The sequence below is a fragment of the Vitis vinifera genome, chromosome 13 (genome assembly GCF_030704535.1).
Source record: "Vitis vinifera cultivar Pinot Noir 40024 chromosome 13, ASM3070453v1".
Lineage (NCBI taxonomy): Eukaryota > Viridiplantae > Streptophyta > Magnoliopsida > Vitales > Vitaceae > Vitis > Vitis vinifera.
The window spans coordinates 9,457,151-9,472,010 of record NC_081817.1 but is presented as its reverse complement, the minus strand read 5'-3'; positions in this window follow the sequence as shown (position 1 = coordinate 9,472,010).

The following is a 14,860-nucleotide window of genomic DNA, read 5'->3' as shown; positions in this document are numbered from 1 at the left end:
TGACTCCAACACCCTAACGCATGACACCCAATCCTGAAAGTAACAGACTAACAACTGTTTTACAAATGGTTTCTACTGTCAACTACCAAGCTTTGTTTGTAAGGAAAAGAAAAACAAAAGGAGAGTATAAAATAAAAAGTGAATATAAGAAATTTGAATAATAATAATAAAAAAAAAATGTAATTCCCTTCTAAGAAATTATTTTTTAAAAAAAGAAGAAGAAGAAGAAGCATGCATCATCTTGTAGATAATTTTGTGCTTTGTACAATAAATCAAAACTTAATAGAGAAAAATGGATTTGATATAGAAATGTTAAATATTAATTGCTTACTTTTTTTTATTTTTAAAATTAAAAAATAGTATATATCAAACATAACAATATTTAGAAGGTTTTTTTTTTTTTACTAAATTAATTTTTTCCTTTTTTTTTATAACTTATTATAATTTTTTTACTGAATAGAAAAAGTAAAAGGTTAGGTATTGTTTGTTTTTTTAGATAATTCTAAATATAACCTAAGAATAAATATTTTAGTTCTATTAAGCATTAAAAATTAAAAAAAAAACTACTATATTACTTTTTCTATTCAATAAAAAAAGTTATAATAAATCATGAAAAGGTAAAAAAACAACAACTTAAAATCGAAAAACAAATTACTCTTAACAAAAAGCTAAAAAAAAACATTCTTCTAGTTTTTCTTTACTTTGTAATACTTAATAAAAATAAACAACTTAATACTTAACGCACACTATTAAATACTTTTTAGTTTTAAGTTCTACTTAAAATTAAGTGAAAAAAAAAATATCACCTTAGAGTCAGTTTGACAGTAATTTTAGAAATGGTTTTTAACTTAAAAAATATTTAAATAAAAATACGTATTTGAAAAAATTTAAGAAAAATTTTTAAAATTTTGAAAATTCACTTATAATATTAAAAAATACTTGAAGTAAAAAATACTTCTAATAAAAACACTTGAAATAGAAACACTATCAAAAAACACTCTTAGAAGTTTACACTGAAAATATAATAGTTTTTTAAAATATTAAATATATTAAAAATTTTGCTATCTCAAGTTTTAAATTTTTTTAAATACATAAAATTTATACTTTTTTATAATAATTTCTATTTTTTCTTATAAAAGTTATTATTTTTAAGAATAGAAAATTTAACTAATTTAATTTCCGTATTTACATAAATTACAGAAAATTAATGAGAAAAAAAAATCTCACTTCCTTCCTATCACAGTCGATGGCAGTCGTAAAATCAAACGCATGGGAAAAATAATTACACTTCCTTATCATGGCAGTTCTTTTTAAATTGTTACTTTGGCAATATTTTCCTACAATTTTTTCTAAAATATTGTGAAATAGAAGGATGGTTGAATATTGATCTAAAATATTCTTAAAAACTTGAAAAAGGAAAACAACATTTTAAAGTATATAATGGGTGAAATTAAGTTTGACCTCATATTTTTTTATCCTTGGATATCTTAGTTCTTTTTTTAGTGTCTGTTGGCTTTGTGATGGACTTGTTTGCTTTGCATCACCAAAGAGAAAAACGATATATTTTATGAACAAAACGTTCAAACACATGAAGGCAAAAGGCATTGTTTGGATCCACAAAAGCTATTTTTTAACTTATTCTTAATTTCAATTTTTTTTTTACCTTAATTTCATGTTAGTGCATCCATAATTCATTTTTCATAATAAATATTTTATAGTTATTTTATATTAGATATAAATATTTTATTACGTAAAATTAATAAAAATAAATATGAGTTAAAATTAATGAGATAAATAATAATTAAAGTTAATAAAAATAAATATGTTAATTTAATGATTTAGAATAAATTTTAAGTTAACTTTATTAAACAAACTTAATTCTTAAATTAAAAAATAAGTAATAAATTTTATGTCAATAAGTTTTACATCAATAATGAAAAATAATTTAACTTAAAAGTCAATTTAAGTAATTAAATAAGAAGTTTTAAGTTTTATCAAGCACTCACTAAGAATTTTTATGATTATGACTTAAAAAGGTGTTTTGGGGATGTTTGATAAAAATTCAAAATACTAATCAAAAAATTATTCATCCACCTTTTTGAAGCGCATTTTGATTATATAAATTTTAAACCATTTAATAATACCATTCAAAAACAACTAAGTTTATTTAGTAAAAAAGACTTAACAAGTGTTTGATAAAATTTAACATTTAATGATTCAAGATAACTTTGAGTTAAATTATCCTTTAGTTATTGACTTAAATCTTAATATTTAATTTTTACTTTTAAGTATTAAGGTTATTTTATAAAATTAATTTAAAATTTATTTCAAATCATCAAATTGACATATTTATATTTATTAATTTTAATTAATATTTACACTTTCACTAATCTTAAGTAATAAATTTATTTATTGTATAAAATAACTACAAAAGTATTTATTATAAAAGATGAGTTGTGAAGGTAAAGTCATTGTTGTAAATATAATCTCACTAAACATGGACAAATAAGATAAAAGATATTTAAGATTAAATTAAGAATAATCTAACTATCTTAAGTTAATACTTAAAGTTATTTTTTTTTACTTTTAAGTTGTGATATTAAATGATTTTATCAAACATACTTATAATGTGTTTGACAATATTTCTCTTCAAAATACTTTTAATATAAGTATTTTTCCCTAGAAGTGATTTTTTTTTAAGAATCATTTACCAAGTGTAAGGCTATGCAATGGATAAGGATATATTGTGCAGCTGATACAGATAAAGATACATATTTGTATTTTAAAAATCTTATGTTTTTGTTTTCTATTCCATGACAACCCAACAACCCGGATTAATATTGCATATATATATATATATATATATGTTGGGGTGATGATGGAACAAACCTACAGTAATTCAAAAGAGGAAACAAGAAAATTTCGAATGAAAGTGAAAAGACATTTGTTTGTTTAAAGGCTTGCAAATTGTAATGTCCTAAAGACAGAATTTTGGCACCCTATTCTTGATTGCAACAGTAAATGGTGTGTCTTTCAGGATACAACTCTAAAACTGATATAAAGAGGGCAATATCCTATTTATATCCTTGCAAACCAAGTGTTGTGTCCCCTCCGAAGGTTGTGTCTCCTTCATTAGACATGTTCTTTGATTTTCTAACAGTCAAAAATTCAAAAATTTGACTATTATAATGTTTGAAACTCAACCAGAAAACTAAAAAATTGTGACTATTACAGGACCGGTCAATCGGTCGAGCACCCATTTTCTCGACCGGTAGTGACACTGTCCAACAAGTTCTATTTTTTTCCAAGAAACGGTCGACCAGTTTGAGCTCCATTTGCTCGATCAAAAACGCCATTGTGCAGTCAGTTCTTATTTGAGTTTCAAGCTTCCAAAAATTAAGTTGTTGGACTTTTTAGTGCAAAAAGAATAGGCACCATGCTATGCCATGCCAGCCCAGTCCAGTCCGGGACAGGAGCGCGCGCGTGAATGTGTATTATCGGACCTAAGCCCATATAGGTCCTTACTCCTCTAAAAACTTTGGTGCCCTTCGGGCCCAACCCAAGGTGCAAGTATAGCTCTTATAAGCTATTGAAACTTTCTATAAGTTTCCAATGTGGGATACTAGTTTCATTCCTTTATAAACTAGTCTTTAAAGTGAAACTGTTAATGAGTTTTCAATGTGGGATACTTGTCCCACATTTGTTTCTCATTACACCATTAACACACATGAATGAAAGGACTTGAATCTATCTTAGTGAATATTATTTACATTCACTAATTTTCCAACAATCCCTCACATGAATGAAAGGACTTAGAACATTATTGGAGAGACAAATGAGAATGCATTAGGTAAGGTGTCTTTTGGACTTGAACCTATCTTAGTGAATATCCATCGGATTTGCTCGGCGACAAAGTGAACTTAAGTCTTGAACTTGTCCGCCTTAGTAGTAGTCAAGACAATGGATATCACACATAACTCATTTAAACAAATTTTGGTTTATACGGTTGTGTTCATTTTGGTCCTGAACAAATCCTGACTTCATGAGAGCTTTAGAGAATGAAGTCTTCATTTTCTCATATAAGCGACCCCACTTCTACCCTCATATAGGTGACATCAATTAAAAGTATTCTACTATACTTCTCTTAGTACAAGATACCGATGTCATTAAATGTATAACATACCCTAACATTCTGCAGACAACACACTTATTTACATATATAGAAATGAGAATAGTGTGTTTTTCTAGCATGATCAACTCTTGCTAGTTGGCTTATTGAACCTAGATCATGGGATCTCCAGTCAACTAGGTTAGGTTTCCGCCTGAGTCGATCATTTTATAGGCTTTAAACCCATTCCTCTTGTAGTAACTACAACTTGCTCTCTAGACAGTTCCTTTGTAAGTGGATCTGCTATATTATCTTTTGACTTCACAAAGTCAGTAGTGATCACTCCATTCGAGAGCAACTGCTTGATTGTATTATGCTTGCGTCTTATATGCCTTGATTTACCATTATAAACAGCATTTTTAGTCCTTGCTAATGCTGCTTGGCTATCACAATGAATACATATGGCCGTTACAAGCTTTGGCCACATTGGAATGTCTTCTAGAAAATTTCGAAGCCATTCGGCTTCCTCTCTCACCTTATCTAAGGCTATGAACTCTGATTCCATGGTTGATCGTGCTATATACGTTTGTTTGGAAGACTTCCATGATATTGTTGTTCCACCTAAAGTGAATATATATCCACTTGTTGATTTAGATTCCAAACTATTAGAAATCCAATTAGCATCACTAAATCTTTCAATAACAGATGGATACCTTGTGTAATGCAATCCATACTCAATAGTATGCTTAAGGTATATTAGTACCCTAACAAGAGCAAACTAATGCTCTTTGGTTGGGTTATTAGTGTATATTGCCAGTCTATTTACAGAATAGGCAATATCAGGTCTAGTACAATTTGTAATGTACATTAGACTTCCAATCACCTTAGAATACTCTAGTTGTGATACACTATCACCCATATTTGTTTTCAATTTACAGTGTGGATCAAAAAGTGTAGCACATGGTTTGCTATCATAAAGACCAAACCTTTTTAGCACACTTTCTACATAATGGGATATGGTAAGAACATATCATTCATGATTTTTCTTAACTTTAATACCAAGAATCACATCAACAAAACCTAAGTTTTTCATGTCAAATTTTGATCTTAACATTTTCTTAGTAGAATTTATAATGTTATTGTTTGTTCTCATTATGAGCATGTCATCTACATATAGACATACTGTGACATGTGAGTCATTAGTGCTCTTGACATACACACATTTTTCACACTCATTTATCTTGAACCATTAGATAACATGGTGTGATCAAATTTTTCATGCCATTGTTTAGGTGCTTGCTTTAACCCATAAAGGGACTTGATAAGTCAACAAACTTTCTTTTCTTGTTCCCTTACCACAAACCCTTCAAGTTGTTCCATATAAATTTCTTCATCTAAATCTCCATTTAGAAAGGCTATCTTGACATCCATTTGATGAATTTCAAAATTATGGATGGCAACTATAGCAATTAACATCCTAATGGATATAATTCTTGTTACAGGAGAGTAAGTGTCAAAGAAATCTAAACCCTCATTTTGTCGATATAATTTAGCTATTAAACGTGCTTTGTACTTGTCAATAGTACCATCAGTTCATAACTTTCTTTTAAATATCCATTTGCAACCAATTGGTTTATTTCCCAGAGAAAGATTAACCAATTCCCAAGTATGATTTTGCATAATGGAATTTATTTCATCATTTACTACTTCTTGCCAATAAGGAGCTTTTGGTGTTGACATAGTTTCTTTATATGTTTGAGGTTCCACTTTTGTCAAGAAGGTGATAAAATCAGGTCCAAAAGACATGCTAGTTCTAGCTCTTTTGCTTCTCTTAGGTTCAACATCATCCATTTGTTCATGTTGAGTTCTAGGCAAACTATCATCAATTTTTCTTTTGATGATTTCATTGCATCTTTCTTTGAAAGGAAATATCTCTTCAAAGAATTCAACATTTATGGATTCCATAATGATATTATTATTAATATCAGGAACTTCGTATTTGATCACTAGGAATCGAAATGTTGAACTATTTGAAGCATATCCAATGAAGACACAATTAATTGTCTTTGGTCCGAGTTTTGTCCATTTAAGTAACGGAACTTGCACCCTTGCAAGACACCCCCACACTTTCAGCTTTTTATAGGAAGGTAGTTTTCCTTTCTAGAACTCATAAGGAGACTTTGATGTTTTCTTATGAGGTATTCTATTTAAAATGGTATTAGCTATAAGAAATGATTTCCCCACATGTAGTATGGTAACCCCGAACTATTTAACATAGAATTAATCATGTCCTTAAGTGTTCGGTTCTTTCTTTCAGCAATACCGTTTTGTTGTGGTGTATATGGTGTTTTAGTTTGATGCATTATACCATGTAATGCACAAAATTCAAAGAGAGTTGTAGACTCATACTCTCCTCCTTTATCAGACCTTAGCATTTTCGAAGTCTTATTCTCCTGATTTTCAACCTCATTCTTGTATGTCTTAAAGACATCAATGGTTTAATTTTTTCTATGTAATAAATAAACATAGTAAAATCTGCTATAGTCATCAATAAAAGTTATAAAATATTTTTTGCCACCTCTAGTTGGAGTCATTTTCAAATCACAAAGATCACTATGAACTAATTCAAGTAGTTCACTAGATCTTTCAATTGATTTAAATGGCTTTCTTGCAAACTTTGATTCAACACATATTTCACACTTATGTGTTTTATTAATATCAAATTTAGGCAATAAACCTAAGTTTTCCATCTTATATATGGAACGATAATTAACATGTCCCAAACGAGAATGCCATAATTCACAAGACTCAACAATGTAAGCAAAAGACATAAATCTTTTATTGATAGTTGAAACAATTACATTCTCATTGAATACATTGAGTTTGAACAAGCCCTCACTCATGTATCACTTTCCCACAAAGGTTCCACCCTTAGTCAACACAAGTTTATCACTCTCAAATACAAGTTTAAATCCTTTCTTACTAAGAAGAGAAGAAAATACAAGGTTCTTCCTAATTTCAGGTACAAAGAGAACATCCATCAAGGTGAGTTTCTTCCCTAAAGTGAGATTCAGAACCACATCACCCTAACCTTCCACCATAGATGAAGAAACATTTCCCATGTAGAGTTTTTCTCCACTTTCAATCTTCTGGAAGTTCACAAAGGAATTTCCATCACCACAAATGTGTCTAGTGGCTCCAGAATCAATCCATCAATCCTTAGAGTCCATCACAACATTTGACTCTAGGATTAAAGCAACACAATTTTTCAGATTCTTCCATGTTTGCTTGACTGGATTTTCTCTTTCTTTCAGTTTTTTTCTCATCATTTTTGTGCCAACAATCCTTGTCACGATGGCCGGATTTTCCACAAACCCAACAAGCCCCTTTGATCTTTTTATTATCAGGCTTGTTGTTGGTAGGTTTCTTTCTTTTTCCATTGTTGAAGGGAAGTTTTCTCTTCTTAAAGCACTCTCCTTCCACAATATGGGCCTTAGCTTCCATGCATGACTTGCCAACAGATTTGTCATTCTTTCTATTGTCTTTTTCAATCCTAAGACTTACTATCAAATCCTCCATCGACAATTCCTTGTGTTTATGTTTCAGATAGTTCTTAAAGTCTTTCCATGAAGGAGACAACTTTTCAATGATGGAAGCAACTTGAAATGCTTCATTGATCATCATTCCCTCAGCATGGATTTTATTGATGAGGATTTGAAGTTCTTCAGCTTGATTAATAACAATGATAGAATCAATCATTTCGAAATCTAAAAACTTACCAACAATGAATTTCTTTGTTCCAACATCTTCAGTCTTATACTTCTTCTCAAGTGTCTCTCATAACCCTCTTGTTGTAGTGAATGAACAGTAGACATTGTAGAGTGAGTCAACCAGGCCATTAAGAATGTAGTTTCTGCATAAGAAGTCTGAATGCTTCCAGGCCTCTATAGCATTGAATGTCTCAAGGAGAGTGTATCTATTTTAAGAATAGTGCATTGTCACGCCTCAGCCTATCACCGATAAGTTTTCAGCTCCTCATTCTATTCTTTACTTATGTCTTTTTAGGCTAGTCTTCTATTTTAATACCCTTAGAACAACAATCTTGAAATAGATCAATGGAATCTTCCCTAGATCACACACATCCTAACACCTCTATGATTGATCCCTTCAATGAGACATTCTTCAAGAGATGACAGGAAAGGGTTTTCTTAGCAATTGATGTAGTGAACTTGGGACACATTTTGACTGACCCAAAACTAGAAGATGGTTTTGATTTATTGCCTATCTGGGAAACTAGAAATAAACAAGTTAGACACGCTATTCTGAGTACCCTTTCTAATGAACTTTTTGATGTTCATTGTCAATATAAAGTTGCAAAAGAAATTTGGGATGAAATGAATAAAAAATATATCTTGGAAGATATAAGAACTCAACAATATGCCATAGAGAATTTTAGAAATTTCCAAATGATTGAGGATAGGGATGTATCATCTCAAATCCATGACTATCACTTGTTGATTAATGACTTAGCTATTGAAGACGTTAAATTACCTGAACATTTTGTGGTTGGTTACTTAGTAAAGACTCTTCTAGAGTCTTTGAAAGACTATAAAAATAACATGAAATATAAAAGGAAACAAATGTCCCTACAATATGTTATAATCCATATTAGAATTGAGGAACAAAACTGAAATAGGGACAATATTGAGAAAGTTAGGAAACTATCTTCTAAGGTTGATGTAGTAGAAGAAAAACCCAAACAAAAAAAAATAGGTCCACAAAACTAATCTTTAGGACCAATCCCAATGCATCAAACAAGGTCCAGATACAACTGAGGATGAGACGGGGGGTGTTTTCTCCATCTCCCGCCACGAGCCTCCCAGTTGAGCTATCAAGGGATAGGAGTGCCCGTCCCTTCTCAACCGTACAACCCTCCCCCTCGCTCTACCCACCATGTTCAGTGCCCAAACATGGATATGTCTACCTACACCTTTCTTCTCCACCTTTAGCCCCTCTTCACAACCTTAAACGACTTTGTTTCCTTATCTGATCGATCTTTGGTAAGATCCCTGAACCCACCGACCTGGAATCGAATGAGTTTGCTAATCTCTGTTATGTAACCCCTTGCCCTTAGTTCTCCTGTGCCCTAGCTGAGCCTTGTTGCTTAGCAGGGCTTGTGAATTAAAAAATGGGGAAATTACTTTGTCTGTGGCAAGTCTGGACACCATGCGACTCAATGTTGCCATAGGAAAAAAACTGAGAAGTCCAATTCAAAGGCAAATTTGGCAGAGACAGAGGTGATCACAACAGTAGTCTCCTCTGAGGTAAGCATGGTCACCAATATGAAGGACTAGATTGTAGAATTTGGGACTGTCAGGCACATTTGTGGCAATAGAAGTGCATTTGCTTCTTATACCACTATAAAAGAAGGAGATTAATAGGTGTTCATGGGCAATTCTAAATCTACCCCAGTGATTAGCAAAGGGAAAGTTCTTCTCAAGCTAACCTTTGGAAAAGTGCTCACCCTCAATGATGTTCTTCATGTGCCAGATATTCGTTGGAACTTAGTGTTAGTATCTCTACTTGGGAAAATAGGAGTGAGGATCTTGTTTGACTTTGATAAAATAGTTTTAACCAAGAATGATGCATTTGTGGGGAAGAGCTATTGTAATAATGATTTATTTATGTTGAATGTTTATGATGTTATCAATAATAATTCATCATCTTCTTCTACTTTCATAGTTGATTCTTGTGATATTTGGTGTGATCAATTAAGACATGTGAACTTTTCATATATGAAGAAAATGGTTGAATTGAGTTTAATCCTTAGAACTGATAAGGGAGGAAGGTATGAGTCCAACCCCTTTAATTCTTTTTGTGAAGATCATGGGATCATTCACGAAACTACTCCTTCTGAATTTCCATGAGTCTAATAGAGTAGTAGAAAGGAAAAGCGGGACCTTAAAAGAAATAATGAATGTAATATTAGTAAGTTCAGGAGCACCCTTGAACTTGTGAGGGAAAGTTATTTTCTTCTTTTGTTAGATTCAAAATAGAATATCTTACAAGAGAACTGGGAAAACCCTTATAAGTTGTGGAAGAGTTATGCACCTAATATAGCATACTTGAAAGTGTGGGGGTGTTTAGCTAAAGTTCTTTTCCCTGAACCTAAAACCTGAAAATTAGGTTTTAGAACCTTTGATGCAATGTTCATTGGCTATGTTGAGAATAATGCGACATATAGTTTTCTTGTTACTAACTTAGAAAAGAGTCTTGTAGATGTAAATACCATAATAGAAACAAAGAATGCAGATTTCTTTGAAAACATCTTTCCTGTTAAACTAAGTGGTGGTGAACAATAAGTTTAGAAAACAAGTAGAGATGAGTCTATTGAACCTTCTAAATTTGAACCTAGAAGGACTAAAATATATATATATATATATATATATATATATATATATATAGGAAAGAAACAAACCTTGGAGATGGTTTCTACATCGTCCTAATAAATGAGAACCCTAGATCCTATAAAGAAGCTATAACTTCGCCTAATGTACCATTTTGGAAGGAGGCCATTAACAATGAAATCAAATCAATCATGTACAACCATACATGATAGTCAGTAGATTTACTTCCCAGTGTGAAGACTATTGGTTGCAAGTGGATCTTTAGAAGAAATTTAAAAAATATGGGTCCATAGAGAAGTATAAAACTCATTTAGTTGCCAAAGGCTTTAAACAAAGGAATGATGTAGATTACTTTGACACCATTGCCCCTGTGCCTAGAATATTGATCGCTCTAGCTTTCATTCATAATTTGCTGATACACCAAATGGATGTCAAGACTGCATTCTTGAATTGAGATTTAGAAGAGGAAATTTATATGGGACAATCTAAGGGTTGTGTAGTTCCAGGGAAGGAGAAGAAGGTGTGTAGGTTGGTTAAATTACCATATGGGTTAAAACAAGCACCCAAACAGTGGCACAACAAGTTTGATCATGTGTTAGTAACTAATGGATATTCCATTAATGATGTTGATAAGTGTATCTATAACAAGTATGTGGATAACGCATGTGTAGTCATCTGTCTTTATGTTGATGACATGATTTTTGGAACTAGCCTAAAGGTTGTGTGTGAGACCAAGAAATTACTAGGTTTTGAGTTTGATATGAAAGACCTAGGAGAGGTAGAGATGATTCTAGGAATTAAAATAACTAGAACACCTAATGGGCTTAAACTTTCTCAAGAACACTATGTTGAGAAAATCCTAAGGAAGTTTGAACACTTTGATTGTAAACCAATGTCAACTCCTTATGATCCCAACTCACAATTGAAGAAAAATAGAGAATACAGTGTTGCCCAAATCAAGTATGCTCAGAAATTAGGGAGCCTAATGTACTTAATGAACCGTACCAGACTTGACATTGCTTATGTAGTAGGTAGATTGAGTCAGTACACCTAAAGTCCTAATCAGGACCATTGGAGTGTTGTTCATAAAGTCCTTAAGTATTTGAGAGGCACCATTAACTACAGTTTGTGCTATAGTGGATTTCCAAGTGTCCTTGAAGGATTTAGTGATGCAAATTGGATCTCAGATTCAGATGAGATGAAATCCACTAGTGGATATGTTTTCACCCTTGGTGGAAGTGCAGTTTCTTAGAAGTCTATCAAGCAAACTTGCATTACTCGGTCTACTATGGAGGCTGAGTTTATTTCCTTAGAAAATGCAAGTTTTGAGGCTGAGTGGCTTAGAAACCTTTTAGCAAATATCCTTTTATGGACGAGACCAGTCCCGTTTGTGTCTATACATTGTGATAGCCAAGTTGCAATTACTTAGGCTAAGAGTAAAATATTTAATGGGAAGAACAGACATATATGCCTAAGGCACAATATTGTGTGACAACTACTTGAAATAGGGGTTATATCCTTAGAATTTGTGAGGTCAGAGTTGAATTTGACCGATCCTTTGACCAAACAACTAAATAAGAAACTAATGGAATAAACATTGAGGGAAATGAGGCATATGCCTATTATAGAAGTCAAGAGTGGTGGTAACCCAACCTATTAGAATGGAAATTCTATGAAGTAGGTTCATATGGGTAATAACATATCACTTGTTAACTTGAGGTGCTCTATCAACTTTAATTGTATGAGAGTCTATCCCTATGATGTAGATAGAGCATGTTCTACATTGACTAAGGTTGAGTCTTTACTCTTAATGAATACCATATTCCTTATGGATGGTATGTTTAATGTAGAACATACTTTATGGATTCACCTATATGGGAGTGGAGGTGGGGACCTTCCTATGAGAATTTAGGCAGGTTCTCTAAAGCTCTCATGAATATCTAAGCAGGGCACATGACCTTTTTATGCCAACTTGTTATGCACAGCTCATAGTGTAGTTGAGAAAACCAATGTGGATAAAGGTCCCTTGAGTTACATTAAGAAACACTAATTCATAGAAATTTATTTTCATCGAGTTTTGTGATTCAATACTTATTTGTCCTAAGACTGGTTCATAGCCTTTGGGTACTAGTATTAATGCATTGGATTTTATTTTCCTCTAATTTTTTTTTCTTTCATGTCTACACTTTGTGGGAGATTGTAGGAAGAGTGTAAATGTGAAAAAGTGCTTTAAGTGTTTTAATTTGTCCCACATATGAAAAAAAGGAACACCTTTGGTGGGTTTATTAACTAGCCCACTTTCCTTAGCCAAATGGGCTTGTGGAGAAGTGTAGGAGAGTCTCGCATGCCCATGGGGCCCAAGCCCATTTGAGTGGAGTTTCAGGATGGTTGGGCAAAAATTCCTTAATGCGCATTGTGTTCGTACACGCATCCTACGTGGGGGGTCCCTCCTCCTCCTTGTGTATGTTAGCAAATTCAGCTAATTTTTACAAAATTCAAAATAAATATTTTTTTAATTTAATTTCGTTTCACTTAGTCTTTTATTTTTGGCTAACTCTTTGGGATGAGTCCCATTGGGACTGTGTTAGTAGTGTCCTGTTCCACTTACAAGTAGAGTCTCGTTCCGTTTTCAAGTAGAGTACCGTTCCGCTTATGAGTAGAGTCCTGTTCAACTTACAAGTAAAGTCCTATTCTGGTTACAATTAGAGTCCAGTTGGGGCTGTGTTAGTGGCCTATAAAAGTAGGTCACCCTTCACTCTCTACACACCAATTTTGAGCACTCTGCAACATTCTATTCATCACCGTTCTTGTTGCATCCATACATCTATCAAGAGGAATATTTCAGAACTTGAGTTGTACACGTCTTGCCTACATAGTGCACCCAAGACGAGCTGGCTGTTGAATCCTAGAGATAGACCACTAGTATCCTAGTGTACTGAGTTCGTCTTCGAGAAGGGTGGATCTATTTCAAGGATAGTGCATTGTCACGTCTTAGCTTATCACTAATAAGTTTCCAGTTCCTCATTTTGTTCTTTGCTTATGTGTTTTTGGGCTAGTCCTCTATTTTAATACCCTTAGAACAACAAACATTACTCTTCAATTTGGCACTAAACATATATTTAAGTTAAAAGATAATGATTTGCGCTCAAAAGTTATTCAAAAACCTATTTTGTTACATGAAAAAACATCAATTTTGAGTGCTAATACATGTTATCTTATTAAATAATTATTTAAATTATTTATTATTTTGTTGAAAAAACTTAATTTCATTTAAATATTTGGTATTTTATCAAATTATTTTGGATTAATTCTATTAAAATGTTTAGATTTTTAGGGTAATTTTTCAATTATATAGAAAAGTGTCTTTTTATTACCATCTATATTATATTATATAAGAAAGTATAAAACTTTATAGACGATTTGTACTTGAAAAACTCTTATAGCAAACCTTATTCTCAATTATATCAAACAAATATCAATATTAGGCAATGAATATTATTTTATTATTAATTTATTTAATATGAAATATATATGACTGAATTTATTAATTTTTTTATTAAATAAATATTAATATTAATTTAAATAGAACCTATGTATTTTAATCATATCAAAGATATATGAATATAAATTTATTATTAAAGATATGAGATAATAAGTATTAATAGTATGTCAAGAAATGAAGAATACAAAAAATTATCTATTTTGAATTATGCATGAATATAATAAAATAATAATTATTCATATTATATATATATATATATATATATATATATATATATATATATAAAATAAGAATCACAAATTTAAAATAGAATTTATATTTTATCAACTGCACTACAGTACCCTATGTAAATAACGAGACAAAGTTCGAGTTTGTGACCTACTATCCACTGCATATAGACTTCTCATTAACTGGTGTTTGTAATCTAACAAGGTAGTATTATCACTTATTAAGATTACCTATCAAATATTTTAGTTACAAATCTCACTTATGATGTGATCAACTAACATATCTTAGTACCAAGGAGCATATATCAAATTCCACTAAAGGAATTAGTGTGACCATAGATTTCTTGATCACATGTTTTTCGATCACCTAATGAGACACATTGTCTCAATCTCATGAGATATAATGGTGCCTCTATTGAGAATACCTGTTACTACCAACTCTCATCAATAGTGACCCAATCCATAGAGATATATAACCACTTTAGGGTCTCATCTATAAGTCAAATTCTCTTGTTGATTTTGACACAAACTCAATATTTCTCAAGGTTAAGAGTCCATATAGTATAGTAGTTTGGTGAATCATGATAATTGATAGCCTTGCGTCTTGATTCATCGT